Source organism: Pygocentrus nattereri, chromosome 17 (assembly GCF_015220715.1).
Source record: "Pygocentrus nattereri isolate fPygNat1 chromosome 17, fPygNat1.pri, whole genome shotgun sequence".
NCBI classification, from domain to species: Eukaryota; Metazoa; Chordata; class Actinopteri; order Characiformes; family Serrasalmidae; genus Pygocentrus; species Pygocentrus nattereri.
In genome coordinates this window covers 40,940,032-40,960,866 of record NC_051227.1, presented here as the reverse complement: position 1 = coordinate 40,960,866, position 20,835 = coordinate 40,940,032, and positions in this window count along the sequence as shown.

Sequence of the window (20,835 nt, the reverse complement as noted above, 5' to 3'; positions counted from 1 at the left end):
ACACCACCACACAAACTACGCCACACTCAGAAGTCCATTCATCAGTTTAGTATGTAAAGTTTAATAGTGTGCGGTTTTGGACGCAGCCATAAAAAGAGCAAAGTTCTCTGGAAAGGGCGGAATCGTGTTGCTCAAACTATTTCTGTGCCAGATGACAAACAAAATGACAAAATGCGATTGGTTTAATTTTAAAAGGTGCTGACGTGTTATATGTATGTGTGTGTGTGTGTGTGTGTGTGTGTGTGTGTATATATATATATATATATATACACACAAACACACGTCATTATATATAATACACACACACACACACACACACATATATATATATATATATATATGTGTGTGTGTGTGTGTGTGTGTGTGTGTCTGTATGTGTGTATATATATAAATATATATATATATATATATATATATATATATATATATATATATATTAAAAGCTTTTGGGTATCACCTCAAACAAGTGAAGCGATAGTTACTTAAATAGTTTATGCAGCAGGAGCAATGCTATCAGGTCTTTGCATGTGCTTTTTTAAGATTGAATTTCAGCTGAATGTTTTTTGATTGACAGATGCCCTTGAGAAGAGCATCAGTGCCATTGGTCGGAGGAAGTGTGAACATCACCTGCAAATACTCACAATCCCATAAGCGTGGAAGACTCTGGTGAATAGTGGTGTGGAGCTCAATCAGACTGGCAATCAGTAAATTACAGCAAGTCTGCAGTCTGACCAAGGCTGCTCAGTACTGACTGAGCTCATTTGATCAATACAGCAGTCATTCAGAGCAGATATGATTGATTTATGTTTACACCACACAAAATACAGCTGCTCAGATATGATCAGTCTGATCAGATACTGTGAATGACCAGATTGTTGTTTGTGGCTGATTCACTAATGATGAACCTACAAGTGGATGATATGACAATATGGTATCAGTATAATCATAAATTATGTCACAGCATGCTGTGCTGATCATATTATAGGTATCGCCACTTAAAGAACAGTGACCGACTGACCACATGTTTCATTACAAAGTGAGCATCATTAGGCCTGTTTAACTGGATTCAGTGCAGTTTGGAAAAGATTGAATAAAAGTCGTTGTAGTTGTAGTGTATGTATGTGTATATGTATATATATATATATATATATATATATATATATATATATATATATATATATATATATATATATATATATATACATATATACATACACACAGGGCCGGCCCTTCCATTAGGCAATATAGGCAAATATATTTACTCAGATTAATTCCACTTTTTCATTCAAGTCCACAGTTTTCGTTCAATATTAAAAACAAAAGAATGATTTCTTAAATTCTGAGTGATTTAATGTCAAGTTTTCTTTTTTCCTCAGATCCAGCTTTGTCCAAGAGCCAATCTGCCCAAGGCTCCTCAAACAGCCCCAGGGTGAGTCTTGACTTCAAATTAAAAATCAGGTCACTAATGTACTTTTATTAACCTGTGAAAAGCATATAGTACACAACTGATAATATCTGAAATGTTGTTCAAACTTACACACACAACTAATATAGAAAGAAAAAGGCACTACTGTCCTATATCCAGTGGTGAAATATGACTATTAGAGCTTCAATATGGGAAACAAATGTCCAAACATGAGGAAACAAGTCTATGTCTACACTGCTGCTAGCTTTTTGCTAGTGTCGCTAAGGGATTCTAACAGTTTGTTTGCATTAAGCTAGCAGCAGTCCACATTTTTTGGCTTTTCTACATTAGACAGAGACATACAAAGCTTCTAAAGGACTTTCCATTTTTACTTGAGGCTTGTGTCAAACATTTTCAAATAATTTACCTTATAGCAGTTTTCCAGTGACTCTTTCAGTAGCGAGGTCTGTTATTGAGCTGTTACTGCTGTCTTCCATTTCTTACAATCTAATGGTTAGACTGTCTTGTATTAAAATTTAGTAAAGTATGTGGAACTTCCAGATGCCTAAAGAGATGTTTCTTCTCACAAAACTGGTCCCAGTAATTGGAAATCAAATCAGTTGATTACTCATTGTTCATTGATTTTGTTGATTATGCTGATGATTAATCTAATGCATTAAGTAAAGAGTCAAGTCAAGAGGCTTTTATTGTCAGTCCATCTCTGTAGAAGTACACAGTGGAGTGAAATTCCATTCCTCCAGGAACATCAGGAAGCAACAAGGAACACAGAGTACAAAGTGCAAACGTGCAGACATCGCGTGCAAACAAAAAATTAAACTACAAACAATGAATATGATAAATTAAACAGACATTAGACACAGTAAACAGACAGGACAGTGCAGCACCGACACAGCTCTGAACATGAGTTCGTGGAATAAGGAGCAGAGATATGAACCTGCTGTGATCTGAGAGTCACACAGTCAGACGACAGACAGAAACACAGCAGTTACTGAGGTAGAAAAACCAGAGTGAAGAGTGAAAACACAGAGTAGCAGCAATGATCCAGATAGTGCAGGTAGAGCAGCAAAAGCGCTGTGTGTGTGTGTGTGTGTGTGTGTGTGTGTGTGTGTGTGTGAGGGGCGGGGCGGGGGTGAGTTCAGTCCTTGTGAGTTTAAGAACCTGATTGCTTGAGGATCAAAGCTGTTGCAGAGTCTGGCAGTGGTGCTTCGGTACCTTCTGCCAGGCGGCAGCAGTGAATAAAGTCCGTGTGAGGGATGGACGGGCTCGTCCACAATGCTGGTGGCTTTCCGGACACAACGTGTGATGTAGATGTCCACGATGGAGGGGAGAGAGACCGCAATGATTTCTCAGCTGTCCTCACTATACGCTGTAGGGTCTTGCAGTCTGAGGCGGTAGAATTCCCAAACCAGGCGATGATGCAGCTGCTCAGGATGCTCTCCACAGTCCCCCTGTAGATGAGGATGAGGATGGGAGTCTCTGCAGGAGGTAGAGGTGCTGCTGGGCTCTCTTGGCTATGGAGTTGGCGTTGAGAGGCCAGGTGAGTTTCTCTGTGATGTGGACACCGAGGAACTGTGCTCCTGACGATTTCCACAGCAGAGCCAGTGATGTTCAGTGGGGGGTGGTCACTCTTGGTTGTTGGTTGTTCACAACCATCTCCTTAGTTTTGTCCACATTCAGAGACAGCTTGTTGGCTCTGCATCAGTCCGTTAGCCGCTGCACCTCCTCTCTGTATGCTGACTCATTGTTCTTGCTGATCAGACCCACCACAGTCGTGTCATCAGTGACCTTGATGATGTGGTTTGAGCTGCAGTGCAGTGCAGTCGTGAGTCAGTAGAGTGAACAGCAGTGGACTGAGCACACAGCCCTGAGGGACACCGGCGCTCAGTGTGGTGGTGCTGGAGATGGTATTTCCTATCCTGACTAACTGAGGGCTCTCGGATAGGAAATTCAGGATCCAGTTACAGAGGGAGGTGTTCAGGCCCAGCAGGCTCAGTTTTCCAATCAGCTGTTGAGGAATGATGGTGTTGAACGCTGAACTGAAGTCTATGAACAGCATTCTGTCATAGGTGTCCTCATTGTCCAAGTGGGTGAGAGTGTGGTGGAGATGGCGTTATCTGTTGAGCGGTTGAGGCGCTATGCAAATTGCAGTGCTTCCAGTGAAGGAGGAAGCTGGTCTTTGATGTGCCTCATGACAAGCCTCTCGAACCACTTCATGATGATGGGAGTCAGTGCAACGGGGTGGTAGTCACTGAGGCAGGACACTGGAGACTTCTTCAACACAGGGATGATGATGGGGGACTTTAAGCACGTTGGAACAACTGCAGTGCTCAGAGAGATGTTGAGCATGTCCGTGAGAACATCAGCCAGCTGTGCGGTGCATTCTCTCAGCACTCTGCCTGATATGCTGTCAGATCCTAGTGCTTTTCGTGGGGCTTCTCTTTAGTTCTTGAAGCCCTAACTAATAGGAGAGCTCACTTACATGTAGCCATGAACAAACAAAGACAAAAACAATGCTTGATTATAAAGCTGGGCTTTGTAATCTTTAATCTGTTGTTTCCATGCAGAATTCAACAATAAAGCAAGAGTAGTACTGTAATATGAATTAGAAGAATTACAAGATTCTATTAAATAATAGAAGGCCTAGAGGGCTGTGAGGTTTCCCCTCTGCATATGTCATGCATTGCCCCAAAAGTTTTAAGATTATGTTCAGTCCTTTAAAAATCTGGTAACGTCAGTTGTATAAGACAGAACAGAGGAAAATTGCATGTATTCGATTACATATTCTACTGAATTACTCATGTCAGAAACTAAGCAATGTGGGTCTTGGTCAGGGCTTGTATTGAAAACTAACTAACATTAGAAGTTGCAATCACGTTTTGAACCTTTACTTTAAAATAAAAATAAAATCAAAATGGGTATATATTTTTCAAGAAACAATAACATTTCTAAGCTTCTACATTTTATATTATTTTTCAATGAAATATAGGGTGATTTGCACATCATTTCATTTAGTTTTTATTTACATTTTGCACAGCATTTTTGGAAATAGGGTTACAAATTTGATTTTTGAAAAGAGCAGGTGTCAAAGCATGTGTCCATTGTGTCAATTTATTTTTGACTGCAAAGTAAAAGTGCAAATATCAGAACAGTACAATTAAACTATAATGTTTTACATGACCTCTATAATAAAACCTTTCAGAAGAATCTGTACATTAAAAATGCAGTGTTGAAAGTAAATGAAGAATAAGGAGTTATCTTAATAATTTAATGAGGCTTAATTGTAACACAACTTAAATCTTACCCTAAAATGTGGAGGCTGTACTTTAGCCTCGCTAACTTTCACTGTGAGTGGTTTACATGCCTCAAAATAGTATTATAGACACCAAAGTAACATTGAAGTATGTGGTAAGACTCAGGAATTGGAAACTAATTCTGTTATGGTACAAAAAGAGGTCTTTGTGATGAATCTTGAGAAATAGCTGACTGATTGCTATCTAAAGCTGCAGATGACTGCTATGGAAACAGACGATGACTAAAAGCACATTCTATTCAAACCTATAAAACTATAGAAAATATCCATGTTAAGTTTTACCTCATGTTTGTGTCTCCCTTACATACCAGAACATAATCAGACAGAATCAAGTGTGAACAATGACACAAATGCAGATCCACAATGGAGATTCAATCAGAGACAAGAAGAACTGGAAGGGAGTCTGAATTGATTCTATGCTAACACTGATAAATGTTCTATAACACTTTGAGAAAACTCATCTGGGTATTTGTTCTTTGAGCTTGTGTATTTGAACCTGAACCTCTACAGAAATGCATTGAGTTTGGTTCTGATTCTTTCTGATATGTACTCCGGGTGCCCTAGGAAGAGTTAGCACCCCCTCGACTCCGGCGTTAGAGCCCTCACAGCGGGGCGAATGGGTGACGACTCGGCGGTCTAGCCAGAAAGCTAAGGCTAATGCTAATGCTGAGGCCAAAGCTAGCCCACCGGAACACCGCGCTCCTCCGATTCACGTGTCAAGCAGGTTTGCCCCGCTCAGTGAAGCACCCACTGTGAAGCCTGTTAAAAGCACTCTGGTCATAGGAGACTCGATTGCCCGACATGTGAAGTTAGCTACTCCTTTAGGGGCACCAGCGGTTACAGTTAGATGTTTATCAGGAGCCAGAGCGCCGGACATTAGTGGCAACCTTACACTCTTAGCTGATAAGAGATATTTGAGGATAGTCATTCATGTAGGAGCCAATGATATCCATCTGCAGCAGTCTGAGGTAAGTAAGGGTAAGATTAGAGAGGTGATTAAACAGGCCCAGATGATGTCCGATGCCGTAATCTGCTCTGGCCCCATCCCAAAGCGGCACAGCGCTGAGGCCTACAGCAGGCTTATGGCGTTAAACTGCTGGATGTCCAAGTGGTGTTCTGAAAATCAAGTGGGCTTTATAGACAATTGGTTGCGTTTTGAGGGCAAGCCTGGTCTTATAGGTAGGGATGGTGTCCACCCCACGCGGGAGGGTGCTGCCTTACTTTTGTGCAGTACTTTTTGCGCTGCTGACAGTCCAGAGCCCGGACCAGGCCGCAGACAGACAGGCTAAACCGACTGTCTGCGATCGAAATTATAAGCAATCATAAATTTGACTTTTTCTGTCTCACTGAAACGGGTTAGACCAGATGAATATTCAGCTTTAAATGAAGCCACGCCTGCAGGCTATAATTATGCACATAGGCCAAGATTATCAGGCAAGGGAGGTGGAGTCTGTATAATATACCAAAATTCTCTCGATATCAGTCAGAAACAATGCGACTCTTTCACTTCCTTTGAGGTCCTCTCTATTCACGTCACAAACCCGGTCACAAAAAAGAAGGCGTTCTCATTATTTAACATTTACAGGCCACCAGGGGGCGAATTTAATGACTTCGCTGCAAACCTGGCTGTGTGCAACGATAAAGTAATAATTGTAGGAGATTTTAATATTCAATTTGAGAAGGTAGACGACCCATTAAAAAGGGCATTTACCTCAATCCTAGACTCTGTTGGTTTTACCCAAAATGTAACAGGGCCGACACACGACTGTAGTCATACGTTATGTAATATCCTCCCGCAAACCTAAGTGATCTCCGACCATTACTTAATTTCATATGAGCTACGACTTAGCCATAATATATATACGTCCCCTCGTTATTCAACAAAGCGCTCAATAAAACCTTTTACCGCCCCACAATTCATAGAAAATCTCCCAGAGTTATCAACCCCAGTCTCCACTCCATCAGACCCAATGGAACTAGATTTACTAACCGATTATTTAGAAAATACCTTACGATCCACTTTAGAAAATGTGGCCCCACTTAAAATAAAAAGAATAAGGCAGAAAAAACCCCGTGGTACAACGATAAAACCCGGACCTTAAAACAAACAGCTCGGAAATTAGAGCGGAAATGGCGTCATACCAAACTAGAAGTGTTCCACTCTGCCTGGAAGGACAGCCTTATAGAGGATAGAAATGCTCTCACTGAAGCTCGCTCAGCATATCTGGCCTCGCTGATCGAGAATAATAAGTATAATCCTAGAGTTCTGTTTAATGTGATTTCCCAAATCACACAAAATCAGGCAGGTACTGAACCAGAAATCCCAGCAACTCTCACCAGTGACGTTTTTATGGACTTCTTTAATAATAAAATTGAAAATATTAGACAACAAATTCAACCCACAGTATTAAACCCAGCTTGGCCGTCATCTGACTTGGCTGATATAAAACAAAACACAGCTGTAGAAAAGAGCCTGGAAACTTTTTACCCACTCCCACAGCTGGAGCTAGAGAAGATTATCTCTTCTGCAAATTGCACAACCTGCATACTCAATGCAATTTTATCAAAATTACTCAAAGAAGTACTGCCAGTTATTATAAACCCTATTTCAACTATAGTAAACTCGTCACTTAGTCTGGGCCATGTTCCCAAAGCTTTTAAACTAGCAGTTATCAAACCTCTGATCAACAAACCAAATCTTGATGTCACCGTTCTGTCTAATTACAGGCCTGTTTCTAACTTACCGTTTATATCAAAGATCTTAGAAAAAGCTGAGGCCCAACAACTTAGTTCATATCTACACAAGAACCATATATATGAAAAATTTCAATCTGGATTCAGGCCACACCACAGCACTGAGACAGCTCTAGTTAAGATAACTAATGATCTTCTTCTTGCCTCTCGCATCACTAGGACAGCTTTTCTACATCTTCACAACATTGCCAAGACCAGAAATGCCCTGTCCCTGCGTGATGCAGAAACACTAGTACATGCCTTTATTACTTCTAGGCTAGACTACTGTAACGCACTACTGTCAGGATGCACAAGCAGTAATTTAAACAAACTCCAACTAGTCCAAAACGCCGCAGCTAGGGTCCTCACTAAAACTAGAACATCTGATCATATCAGTCCAGTGCTATCATCACTTCATTGGCTGCCTATTAAATTCCATATTGATTATAAAATCCTTTTATTGACGTATAAAGCCCTACATGGTCTTGCTCCTGAATACCTGCAAGACCTTATTTCTCATTATGAGCCATCACGACTACTCAGATCCCAGAGCGCTGGCTTATTAATAGTTCCCAGAATTCCTAAGGCTGCAGCTGGGGGAAGAGCTTTCTCTTATAAAGCCCCCAAACTCTGGAATGATCTTCCAGAAACTGTTCGGGACTCAGACACAGTCTCAATCTTTAAAACTAGGCTGAAAACTCACTTGTTCAATTTAGCTTTTGGTAGCTAATGTTCCCCCTAGATAAAGGCAGCAGATCCAGGGGTCCATGGACACAGGGAATTATAGTAAACTGAGACGCTGGTGCTGTCGTCCCGCTGCTCGCACGCCGTCACTCAGGTTTGTGGTTGGTTAGTGTAGTGGATAACTCCGGACCGAGAGAGCACAAGGCTGACTAGCCTGTTGACTTTTAATCACATTTTATTTATTTTAACTTTAGTTATTTATCTTTAATTTGTTATTTATTTATTTATTTTTTAACCTACCGGACTGTCTAAAGACATGGCCCCACTCAGCTCTCCAGCTGGTTGTAGCCAGAAGGTCGTGGAACTCAAGGAAAGAATCTCGGTGCTCCACCAGATTAAAGATGATGAGGATCTCCTTGACTCCATGATGGCAACATCTCAGCCGATCAGCGTTCAGTTAGACGGCAGTCTACCTCAAGCGGCTGCTTCAGCTGCGGGGGATGAGGAGCACTGGCCTCAGCTCGGAGCTAAGCCTAAGGCCGTGAAGGTGTACTGCTCCACGCCGAGCCAGGCCGAGCCATGGTCCGTTGCAGGTGGACGCTTGCGGGATGGTAGGTGCTCCGCCCACCACCCGACAATTAGGAAGATCTGTGTAAACAACAGGTTCTCCGTACTGGAAGTGCTGGATGACACCACTCCAACAACACCCATTAGAGTGAGCTCTCCAGCCATCAACTTCACCCCCGCTCCATCCAAAAACTCCACCGGGCAGCGGGCCGCACCTGACCTGCAGAACTGTGGTTTAGCTCCGAGGGACATCCCCACCTCCAGAAGACCATCCAACCAAGCTCCCTCCCAGACCCACACCCTGAGCGATCAGCCTGAACCCCCACAAGAAACTGCCGATCAAACACCACTGATCACCGAGCCGCGACCTCATCGTTTACCCCCGCGACAGGCCCGCAGGCCTCAACAAACCACCCTCATAGTTGGCGACTCAATCGTCAGGAACATTCAGCTTCGCTCAGCTGCTGTCCACTCAATCTCTGGTGCAAAGGTCTCTGACATTACGGTTAAAAAAAGGACTTCACGTGCCTGCTGTCCTCCAAGACAAGACTGTGGTAAATCTGTTTTTATTTCTGGACAAATTCCTTCATTAGGAAGAGGCTCAGGTCATTTTAGTAGACCTTTAAACCTTGATACGTGGCTTCAGAATACCTGCCTTTCCAAAGGTTTGACTTTTATAGACAATTTTAACCTCTTCTGGAATCGCCCCTCCTCCTATAGATCTGATGGGATTCATCCCAATAGGCTGGGTGCTCAGATTTTAGGACATAATGTTTTACTGTTTTTAATTTGAAATGACAACTCAAGACCTACAATGCAAGTTCAATTATACCAGTAGTAATTAATAGTAGGAGACCTAGAACCAGCATTTTTACAAGAAATGTCAAGAATCCTCATAATTTTAATGTTTTTATTAATCGTGATAATCTTATCAGCATTAAGCCATCTCTAATTTCCATAAACCCCCAAGAAAACTGTACTGATAACCCAATTAGTAGTCTTGAGGGTTTTAAGAAAATAAAAGGTTTAGGTATAATCCATCTGAATATTAGAAGCCTACTACAAAAAGATAGAATGGATCATCTTAAAATCCTGGCTGCACAGTCTGATCCTGATATAATCGTTTTAACAGAGACCTGGCTTAGACACTGTACCAAAAAATAACTCTTTTGTTTTAATTGGGATATACAGGCCTCCCTCTGCCCCACACTCTGCAGTCGAGGAATTAGCAGATCTTTTATCCAAATTTAGTGCTTCTGAATTGCTGGTCCTTGGTTATTTTAACCTCAACTGGCTTTCTAATGCATCCGATCACTTAAAGGAAATATAAGATAAGATAAGATAAGATAATCCTTTATTAGTCCCACAGCGGGGAAATTCACAGTATTACAGCAGCAGCAGAGTAACAGGGGTAAGGCACTCAGTAGTAGAAACGGGAAACAGTATAAACATTATCAACATTATAAATAATAAAAATTAAAGCTAAATCTCTAGACTATTTACAACAAAATAAGGATAATAATAAAATAAAATAAAATAAGAGTTGCATATAAATCTGTATTGCACTTAGCCTATTGCACAATGAAAAATGTTCGCATTCTGAATGTAAGTGTATATTGTATTGTATGTGGTCTACTGGGAGCAGTGCTGGTTGTACAGTCTCACAGCAGCAGGAAGGAAGGACCTGTGATAGGGCTCCTTCACACACTTGGGGTGAAGGAGCCGGTCACTAAAGGAACTGCCCAGTGCTGCCAGAGTCTCACGCATGGGGTGGGAGCCGTTCTCCAGCATGGATGCTAGCTTGTTCAGCATCCTCCTTTCTCCCACCGCCTGCACTGGGTCTAGAGGAGTTCCCAGGACCGAGCCGGCCCTCCGGATCAGTTTGTCCAGTTTCTTCCTGTCTGCAGTGGAGATGCTGCCGCCCCAGCAGACCACTCCATAGAAGATGGCTGATGTCACCACTGTGTCGAAAAAGGTCCTCAGGAGTGGCCCCTGCACTCCAAATGACCTCAGTCTCCTGAGCAGGTAGAGTCTGCTCTGTCCCTTCCTGTAAAGTGCAGCTGTGTTGTCTGACCAGTCCAGTTTACAGTTAAGGTGCACACCCAGGTACTTATAGGAGTCCACTCTTTCAATGTCCATTCCCTGGATGTTCACTGCAGGAGGGGGATGTGTGCGCCTGTGGAAATCCACCACCAGTTCTTTGGTCTTCCCTGCATTGATCTGTAGGTGATTCCGCAGACACCAGTCCACAAAGTCCTGAATCAGTTCTCTGTTCTCTCCGTCTCTCTGATCGCTGAGTCATCAGAGAACTTCTGTAGGTGGCAGTTGGGTGAGTTGCACATGAAGTCTGCAGTGTACAGGGTGAAGAGGAACGGTGCTAACACCGTCCCCTGTGGGGCCCCTGTGTTACAGACCACCATGTCGGACACACAGTCCCTTGTCCTCACATACTGTGGACGGTTGGTGAGGTAGTCCAGGATCCAGTGTGTTAGGTGATGGCCCACCCCTGCCTGTTCCAGCTTGTCCTTCAGGAGCCCAGGCTGTATGGTGTTGAAAGCACTGGAGAAATCAAAGAACATGATTCTCACAGTGCACCCAGGCTTCTCCAGGTGAGAAAGAGCTCCATGCAGCAGGTAGATGATGGCATCATCCACCCCGATGCCAGGCTGGTAGGCAAACTGAAGTGGGTCCATAGATGAGCTCACCATAGGGCGGAGTTGACTAAGGACCAGCCTCTCCAGTGTCTTCATCAGGTGTGACGTCAGTGCCACCAGCCTGTAGCTGCTGAGATCCTTTGGGTGCTGTGTTTTTGGCAATGGCACCACACAAGATGTTTTCCACAGTTGTGGTACTCTCCCCAGCTTCAGGCTTGTGTTAAAAATGTGCTCCACTATCCCGCACAGCTGACCTGTGCAGGACTTGAGGAGCCTGGCACTGATGCCATCCGGCCCTGTAGCCTTCCTCGCCTTGATCTTCCTGAGCTCATTTCTCACCTGGGCCATTGTGAAGGTCAGACTGGAGCAGGGGGAGTGCTGAGTGTTGAAATGTGTGAACGGGGTGTTACGACAACCAGCAGAACCAGTGGGGGGTGGGTGTGAGCTGAAAGTTGTTGTGCTGGGGGTGGTTGTGAGAGAGGGGGTAGAGCAGCATGTTGGAAGTGCCAGACAGGAGGGTTTCAGCAGAGACGTCTGTGTAGTGGGAGGGGCGGGTGAGTGATCAAACCTGTTGAAAAACAGATTGAGATCGTTCACCCACTTTTGGTCCCCTACTGCTTGAGAGTTGGACTTCTTGTGGCCAGAGATTGCTTTAAGGCCTTTCCAGACTCCGCTGACATGACATTATTCTGCTGTAGTTGTTCCTCCATCTTCCTCCTGTAGCTAGCTTTGCCCTCCCGGATCCTCCTCCTCAGCTCCTTCTGCACCGCTTTCAGCTCCTCCTTATCCCCTAATCTAAAGGCCCTCTTCTTCTCCTTCAGGAGAGCCTTTATGTCAGGGTTAATCCACGGCTTGCTGTTAGAGAAACACCGTACAGTCCTGGTGGGTACAGTGTTCTCCACGCAGAAGTTCACATAGTCTGTTACACAGTGCATGAGGCTGTCTATGTCCTCCTCCTCATGATCACACAGCACTTCCCACACCGTTGTAATAAAACAGTCCTTCAGAGCCTCTTCAGTTTCCTCAGACCATTTCTTTACTGTGCGAGTTACTGCTGGTTCCCTCTGTACAAGAGGTTTGTACACAGGCAGGAGATGAACCAGGTTGTGATCAGATCTTCCCAGGGGAGGGAGGGGTGATGACCTATATGCCTCTTTTGTGTTGGCATAAAACAGGTCCAGGATTTTATTGTCTCTGGTGTGGCAGGTTACATACTGGGTGAAGGTGGGCAGAGTGGAGGACGGAGAAGCGTGGTTGAAGTCGCCGGAGATGAGAAGGAGGGCTTGAGGGTGCTGTGTCTGCAGTCTGCTCACAGATGAGTGCAGGATCTCACAGGCAGTCTCAGCATTGGCGGAGGGGGGGGACATACGTAGTTACCGCGATTACATGCGAATACTCCCTGGGCAAGTACAGGGGCCTCATGCTCACGGCTAACAGCTCGATGTCCTTACAGCAGGTTTGATCTTTGATGGTGATGTGCTGGCGGTTACACCAGCTATCATTCACAAATACTGCCAGCACACCTCCTTTCCTCTTCCCGCTCTCCATTGTCCTGTCCGCGCGTATGAGCTGGAAGCCGTTGAGCGCGACGACCGTGTCCGGGGTTAGCGCCGTTAGCCACGACTCCGAGAACAGCATAACGCTGTATTCGCAATATTCTCTCTGGTGTCGCGTCAGCGCCGCCAGCTCGTCCATCTTGTTGGGGAGAGATCTCACATTCCCCATAACGACGGAGGGGAGAACAGGTCTGTAGCGTCTCCTCTTAGCCCGACACAGAGCTCCGGCACGACACCCGCGTCTCTTCCTCCTCAGCTCGCGGGGGATGTCGGGTCTCTCGTCCGGCAGCACTGCCGTTTGGCGCAGTGCCAACAGCTGACCCCGGTTGTAAACAATGGCTCCGGACGCGGTCGTAAACAAAGAAAAAAGAGCTAGGACCAGAGCAAACTCTAGTAGTTTGGTGTCCATAGTGCAGATAAGATAAAAAACAACTCACAACTAACTTACGTACTAACAGAGAGAGAAAAAGTAGGAAAACACGAAAGTAAGCAGGAGCTGCTTTAACAGGCTACCGCTCTCGCCGGCTCCGGAAGTGAGAAATATGTGGCAATCTTAACCTAACACAGTTAATCAATGAACCGACTCGCCCAAATCTGAAAGAACCCACCAAGTCAACCCTGATAGATCTAATACTCTCCAATAAAGCTGACAAAATTACTGCCTCAGGACTTTTTGAACTTGGCATAAGTGATCATTGTCCCATCGGATGCATTAGAAAGAGTTGTATGAATGAAACAGGCTCTCGGTTGGTGGTTTTAATAAATTTTAATCATTTTAATGAGCAAGCTTTCCTTTCTGACTTAGCAATGAGTGAAATCCACCTTACACTAGAAATCTCCGATGTTGATGGGGCACTAAACCACTTCAGTAAAACTTTCCTAACAGTGGTAAACAAACATGCCCCATTCAAAAAGTCAAGAGTCAGAGACGGATCAAGTCCCTGGTTTACGGGTGAAGTTTCCTCATTGTTTAAGGCCAGAAATAAAGCTTGGTCAACTGCTAGACGCTGAGGGGAGAGAGACCATTGGCTTACCTTTAGACAGCTGAGAAATAAAAACTTCTGGAAAATAGTAAATTCCCTAAAAAATAATTTCCCCCTTTTTCCAACAAGCGTTTTAGTTGACGATCAGCTGATGAAGGAAATATGTCAAGCCTTTAAGTGATAAGCGATACTTTTTTGACTTTCCCACAAACGGGGAAATTCCACCTCCGCATTTAACCCATCCGTCAAGTGAAACACCACATACACACTAGTGAACACACACACTAGGAGGCAGTGAGCACACACTTGCCCAGAGCGGTGGGCAGCCCTATCCACGGGGGGAGCAGTTGGGGATTAGGTGTCTTGCTCAAGGACACCTCAGTCATGGACTGTCAGCCCTGGGGATTGAACCAGCAACCTTCCGGTCACAGGGCCAGTTCCCTAACCTCCAGCCCACGACTGCCCCTGACTCACGTTTTGCTGCAGCTGGCCACATCTTTGATAAGACTAGAACAAACCTGTTGAATAAAACTGATCTCAGCTCTACTGTTTCTAAAAGGCATGGTCTTTTCTCACTCCAGCCATTTTCTCCATATTTAGTCGCTAATGCCCTGGCTAAAATTAATCCATGAAAAGCCACTGGAGAAGATGGGCTGGACCCCTTTTTATTGCGTCTCGCAGCCCCGATTATTTTAGAATACATTTTATACATTTTTAATCTTTAAGTTTTATCTTGCAGAATTCCCAGCATCTGGAAAACAGCTCATGTAATTCCTCTGCATAAAGGTGGTGAGACAACAGATCTGAATAATTATAGGCCAATCTCAAAACTGTCGTGTTTAGCAAAAATGTTAGAATCTCTAGTAAACCAGCAACTGAAATCATTTCTTCCTGAAAATTCTGTTTTATCTAAATATCAGTCTGGTTTCAGAGAAGGTCACAGCACTATCTCTGCTACGACACTGGTTTTAAACAATCTTTATTCAGACATAGACAAGGAGAAACATTGTGCAGCTGTTTTTATTGACGTAACAAAAGCACTCGACACAGTTGATCACACTCTTCTTTTACGGAACTTAGAAAAGATTGGCTTTGATGCAGCTGCGCTGGACTGGACCCAAAACTACCTCACTGACAGAAATCAGTGCATGACATTGAATAATTATACATCAGAGTTGGTATCTATATCTAAAGGTGTACCACAAGGTTCAATTTTGTGTCCAGTCTTATTTAATATCTATATAAATGATATTGCTGCCTCTGCTTCATCCTCAGACTGCAAAGTTCACCTTTATGCAGATGACATGATTTTATATTGCTCAGCTGATTCTATTCATGCTGCAACAAGAAAATTACAGAGCTCATTTAATGCTCTGCAGGTGGCGCTATATAAGCACAAACCAGTTTTAAATGCCATGAAAACTAAGTTCATGCTGTTTTCCAGATCTTTTAATACTGATTTTAGTACTGTAAATATTACTACCCTGGCAGGATACACTATTGAGAGAGTCACGGAATATAAATACCTTGGCATATGGCTGGACGATAAACTCAGTTTTAAACCACACATAAATAACTTAGTCAGTAAATGCCGACAGAAGCTGGGTTATTTTTATAGACAGTCCTGTTTCCCCACGCACACCAGAAAAAGACTAGTTGAAGCAGCTTTACTATCAGTGCTGGACTATGGTGACGTTATATATAAATATGCTCCTCCAGCTCTCTCAAATTACTGGACCCAGTGTATCGCTCTGCCCTGAGGTTCATCACTGGAGATCCGTACAGACTCACCACTGTGAGCTGTATGCAAAAGTTGGGTGGCCCTCTTTAACGGTACAAAGGGAAACACACGGGTTGATTTTTATTTATAAGACACTCTCTGGTCATTCGCCAGAATACATCACTTCACTGATGAATACAAATAACAGTAATTATCAGACTCGCTCTAGTAACTGGATCAGCTGCCAGGTACCAAGAGTTTTTACTGAACTGGGAGAATCTGCTTTTAGTCACAGCACCAGCTGGAATTCACTACAGGACACACTAAAACTCGGCTCACTGGCGTCACTCAGTCATTTTAAACTTTTAATATCAAACCACCTTCAGACAGCCTGTACCTGTTTTACTTAATCTTATTCATTCGTAACTTTTATTTTTGTGTTAGTTCTCCTTAGTTCTTTATCTCTTTTTATTTATTTATTTATTTCCTCTCATTTTATTTTTAAGTTTTTTATCAGATTTTATTTTTATTTTATTTGATGGTTGCCCTCAATGTACTTCCGAGTCAAAAGATGGATTGATTGATTGAACTCCTCTGCCTTCTACACTGTAGACTGGGTAAACCTGGGTAAACACCCTACCTGGGTAAACACCCTACACTAAACCAATAAGAGTCCTTGGGCAAGACTCCTAACACCACCTTTGCCTACCTCTGTAAAAAGGAATGATCAAAAATTGTAAGACGCTCTGGATAAGAGTGTCAGCCAAATGCTGTAAATGTAAATGTTTGTGGAGTGGAGGGATGCCAGACTGTCTCAGAGTGCTGCCGTGTCTGTGTGTCCTTCTGGTTCTCTCCTGTTAGTTAAGCTGTCATAGTCAGATCTGCCGGAGTCGTTAGCCACACTCTGGAAATGTTCACATTCCCTGTTTATGTACAAACGGATAGAATAAAACTAATTCCCTCTCCCTGATTTTTTTCCCGAGTATACAACCCCCCACATGTCCAGCCGGACACTGATGTACAACTGACTGTCGAGCCCTCCTGCTGCCCACTTCAGACCAGCTGCCCATGCCCAGCTACCACCACCTGCCTTGGACTAGATGCCCACCCTACACTGATGTTCTCATGGACTCCTAGTTATTGCTAATACCAATATTACTGCTATTAATATTAGTAGTATAATAACTCTGTAGGTAGTTTGACCAGAGGAGGACGGGTCCCCCCTGGTGAGCCTGGTTCCTCCCAAGGTTTCTTCCTCAGCTCTGAGGGAGGTTCTCCTTGCCACTACATTCATGTTAAAACTCTGTCTTTACTGGAATTCTGTGAAACTGCTTTGTGACAACATCTGTTGTAAAAAGCGTTACAAATAAATTTGATTTGATTTTAGCTAAATTGCTGAAAACACAACAAAGGTAGTAATACATTAAAGTTACATGATCTGACAGTAATGAAGGCATTTACTAATGAATAACTAATCAGAAAGTAATCAGTCATTAATGTTTGTTGTCACAAGATCCGCCTGAGACACACTGTTTAACAGTTTAACTTCAAGCAATACATAACAGTTCCCTTCAAACTTATTGTGTCTACTAACACAAATAACAAGCAGATTTGACATGGGAGCCATCAGGGTTGCAGTGTTGAGTTCTGGCTCCGTCAGGCTCAGAGTCTGGAGTTATTTACTCAGCCCTCAGCCCCTTGATAGTGGCTACTAGCTGAGCTTACTGGGACTGTTGTTCTGCTTGCTGGTGAGTTAGTGATTCAAATAAATGAGCTACTCCACAAAGAACCTGCCGATGTCTGCCGAGTAGCTGTCCTTACCAGAAAGCAGATGCGCACGGTTTGAGAACACAAGTGAAGCTCTACTTGTAGAATTAGTGATGCAGAGAGCAGTCAGGACACAGGCCTGACTCAGTTCCAGAATACACAGCAGAGTAAGAAGGGTGACAATAACAGACGAGGGCAAAACAGGGCAGAGTCCACAAAACAAGTGATGTCACAAGTGAAAGTCAAAAACATGATAAACATATGCTGCTTTAAAATGTTGTGTGTTGAGGGACGTCAATGCTTATCTCAACACAACAACAGCAAGAAACGTTCTGCACATGTTACAACAGGATGACTGTGTAATAAGAGAGTGAGAGCACCTGTCTGTCTCCTGATTGCAGCTGATAGGCACAGTACAGTGAAATTGTGAAGGGAGACCATTCTTTCAGCGTTTTCAAACCACGCACGTAATTGAGGGCATCAGATTAGAGACTAACTAGCTCAGCTGGACAGCTAAGGAAATTGATAACATTGGTGGAGCTGAAAGGAAAAAATAAAAACTGGTGCTGTTGCCTTAGTTTGCTAATGAAGACAGGTTAGCCAGTGAAGTCTGTTGATTTGCTGATCAGTATTATACAGTTGATTAGTTTATACAGTTTCAGCATAGTAAACATTAACGATAACTTTTAATATGTTTTCATAACTGCTCTCTGTATCAAACCACACAATACAATGAATATGATGCTGTTAGAAAAAACCTTGTACCTCTAAAATGGTAACATTATAAGAGAAGAAAAAACATTTCAATGGACGTTAATGTAACCCATTTTTTTCCAGAGTAATTTTGTACCACCACATCTGCATGAAACAGACTGTAACATGGCAATTTTCTAGAAATTTTAATGCACAGTACTATTTATGTGTTAAATAACACAAAAACACTAAAATATTGCACATGCTAGTTTGGACACACTTTTGGTCAACACTACACAACACAGATACCTTTTGGCTTAAATTACAGCCTGCAATTGTTTCTTGTAGCCAGCTAACAATCTTTCTACTTTTGGAATTATTTTCATTTTTTTGCCTTGCACAACACTTCCCATTCAAAAACATTCAGTATTGACAGTATGTTGTCTCTTGCAGGTCATGTTTGGGGATAGCGATGGCCATTTTAAAAGCCTGAATTTTTCATTTATTAGGGTAATTCAGTGTTGATTTTGTTGTGTGTCTACTCATAATATCCAACTTTTTTCAGCTTCAGTTTCTTTACTTACTGTGAGACATCAGCTTCCAGGATTTATTCATCAATTTAGAATCCTTCATTCCCTCTATCCCCACAACATTCCCTGAGCCACTGTCTGCCACACAACTCCAAAGCATAGCAGACCCACCCCATGCTTATCAGATGGCCAAGTCTTCTTTTTGAAATGCTGTTCCTTTTTTTCTGAACAAACCTTTGAAGATTATAGCCAGAGTTAGATTTTTGTTCAGTTCACAGCACTTGATTCCAAATGCTGCTGATTGTTGTGCTGCATACTTTGGATGGTGACCTTTGTGATGAGATCACAGTTAAGACACTTGAGCACCCCCCCCCCACACCTCCAATAGTGAGAACCACTGCACTAAATCTATTGTTTGTATTTTGACTCAGATAAAAGGATTAAACATTATCTAATTTATTTGTAGCACTTTTTACAACGGATGTTGTCACAAAGCAGCTTTACAGAATTTCGGAAAAGACAACATTTTAACAGGACTGTAAGAATGTACAATATGGGTGATTGTATACTCAGAAAGAAAGCAGGGAGATGGAATTAGTTTTATTCTATCCGTTTGTACATAAACAGGGAATGTAAACATTTCCAGAGTGTGGCTAACGACTCCAGATCTGACTATGACAGCTTAACTAACAGGAGAGAACCAGAAGGACACACAGACACAGCAGCACTCTGAGACAGTCTGGCATCCCTCCGCTCCACCGTCCACAAACCTGAGTGACCGCGTGCGAGCAGCAGGACGACGGCACCAGCGTCTCAGTTTACTATAATTCCCTGTGTCCATGGACCCCTGGATCTGCTGCCTTTATCTAGGGGGAACATTACCTACCAAAAGCTAAACTGAACAAGTGAGTTTTCAGCCTAGTCTTAAAGATTGAGACTGTGTCTGAGTCCCGAACAGTTTCTGGAAGATCATTCCAGAGTTTGAGGGCTTTATAAGAAAAAGCTCTTCCCCCAGCTGAAACCTTCTGAATTCTGGGGACTATTAATAAGCCAGCACTCTGTGATCTGAGTGGTCATGATGGCTCATAATAAGAAATAAGGTCTTGCAGGTATTCAGGAGCGAGACCATGTAGGGCTTTATACGTCAATAAAAGGATTTTATAATCAATACGGAATTTAACAGGCAGCCAATGAAGTGATGATACTGGACTGATATGATCAGATGTTCTAGTTTTAGTGAGGACCCTGGCTGCGGCGTTTTGGACTAGTTGGAGTTCTGATCTTGGCAATGTTGTGAAGATGTAGAAAAGCTGTCCTAGTGATGCCGCCTGTGTGTTGATCGAATGATAAATCTGAATCTATTATAACGCCGAGATTTTTAGCTGCTGATCCAGGTGCGGCTGGAAAGTCGGCGAGATTTAAGATTAAATCTGGTAATTTACTTCTTGCTAATTTTGGACCCAGAAGGAGAACCTCTGTTTTGTTACTGTTTAATAGGAGGAAGTTCCGTGACATCCAGCCTTTCACGTCTTTTACACAGTCCTCCATTTTCTTTAACCTGTATTGGTCATCAGGTTTGGCTGATATGTACAGTTGTGTATCGTCTGCGTAACAATGAAAGTTTACGCCATAGTTACTTATAACTGTGCCTAACGGTAACATGTATAGTGTAAATAGTAATGGTCCTAATATAGACCCCTGCGGAACTCCAAATCTCACTTTTGAATAAGTGGAAGATAAATTGTTTACCCTAACGAACTGATAACATTCTGATAGGTAAGATCTGAACCATGATAGGGCCGTCCCTGTGACTCCAACCATGTTTTCTAACTTTTCTAGGAGAATATTGTGGTCTATTGTATCGAAAGCCACGCTAAGGTTATCTTCAGGTCATGATCTCCAGAGTCTGACAGTATAAAAATTCAATTACATTTAATTGATTAATTTAAAGGCATCACTGAGCTTTAATCACATATCAGAGAAAAGGCTGGGTTTGATAACCTGTTCGGGTCCTGTTTCCTCCCACAGTCTAAAGATGAGCGAGTGAGTGTTTAAGTGACTGAGCTCATTATGCTGCTGTAATACATGATGTACATTTTAATCTGGAATCACTGCTCATTACAAACCAATAACAACCGGCATCTTAGAAAATTTTGTGATTTATATGTGTAATTTGTACTAGAAACAGTAGAATACATACAAATAAATCTAA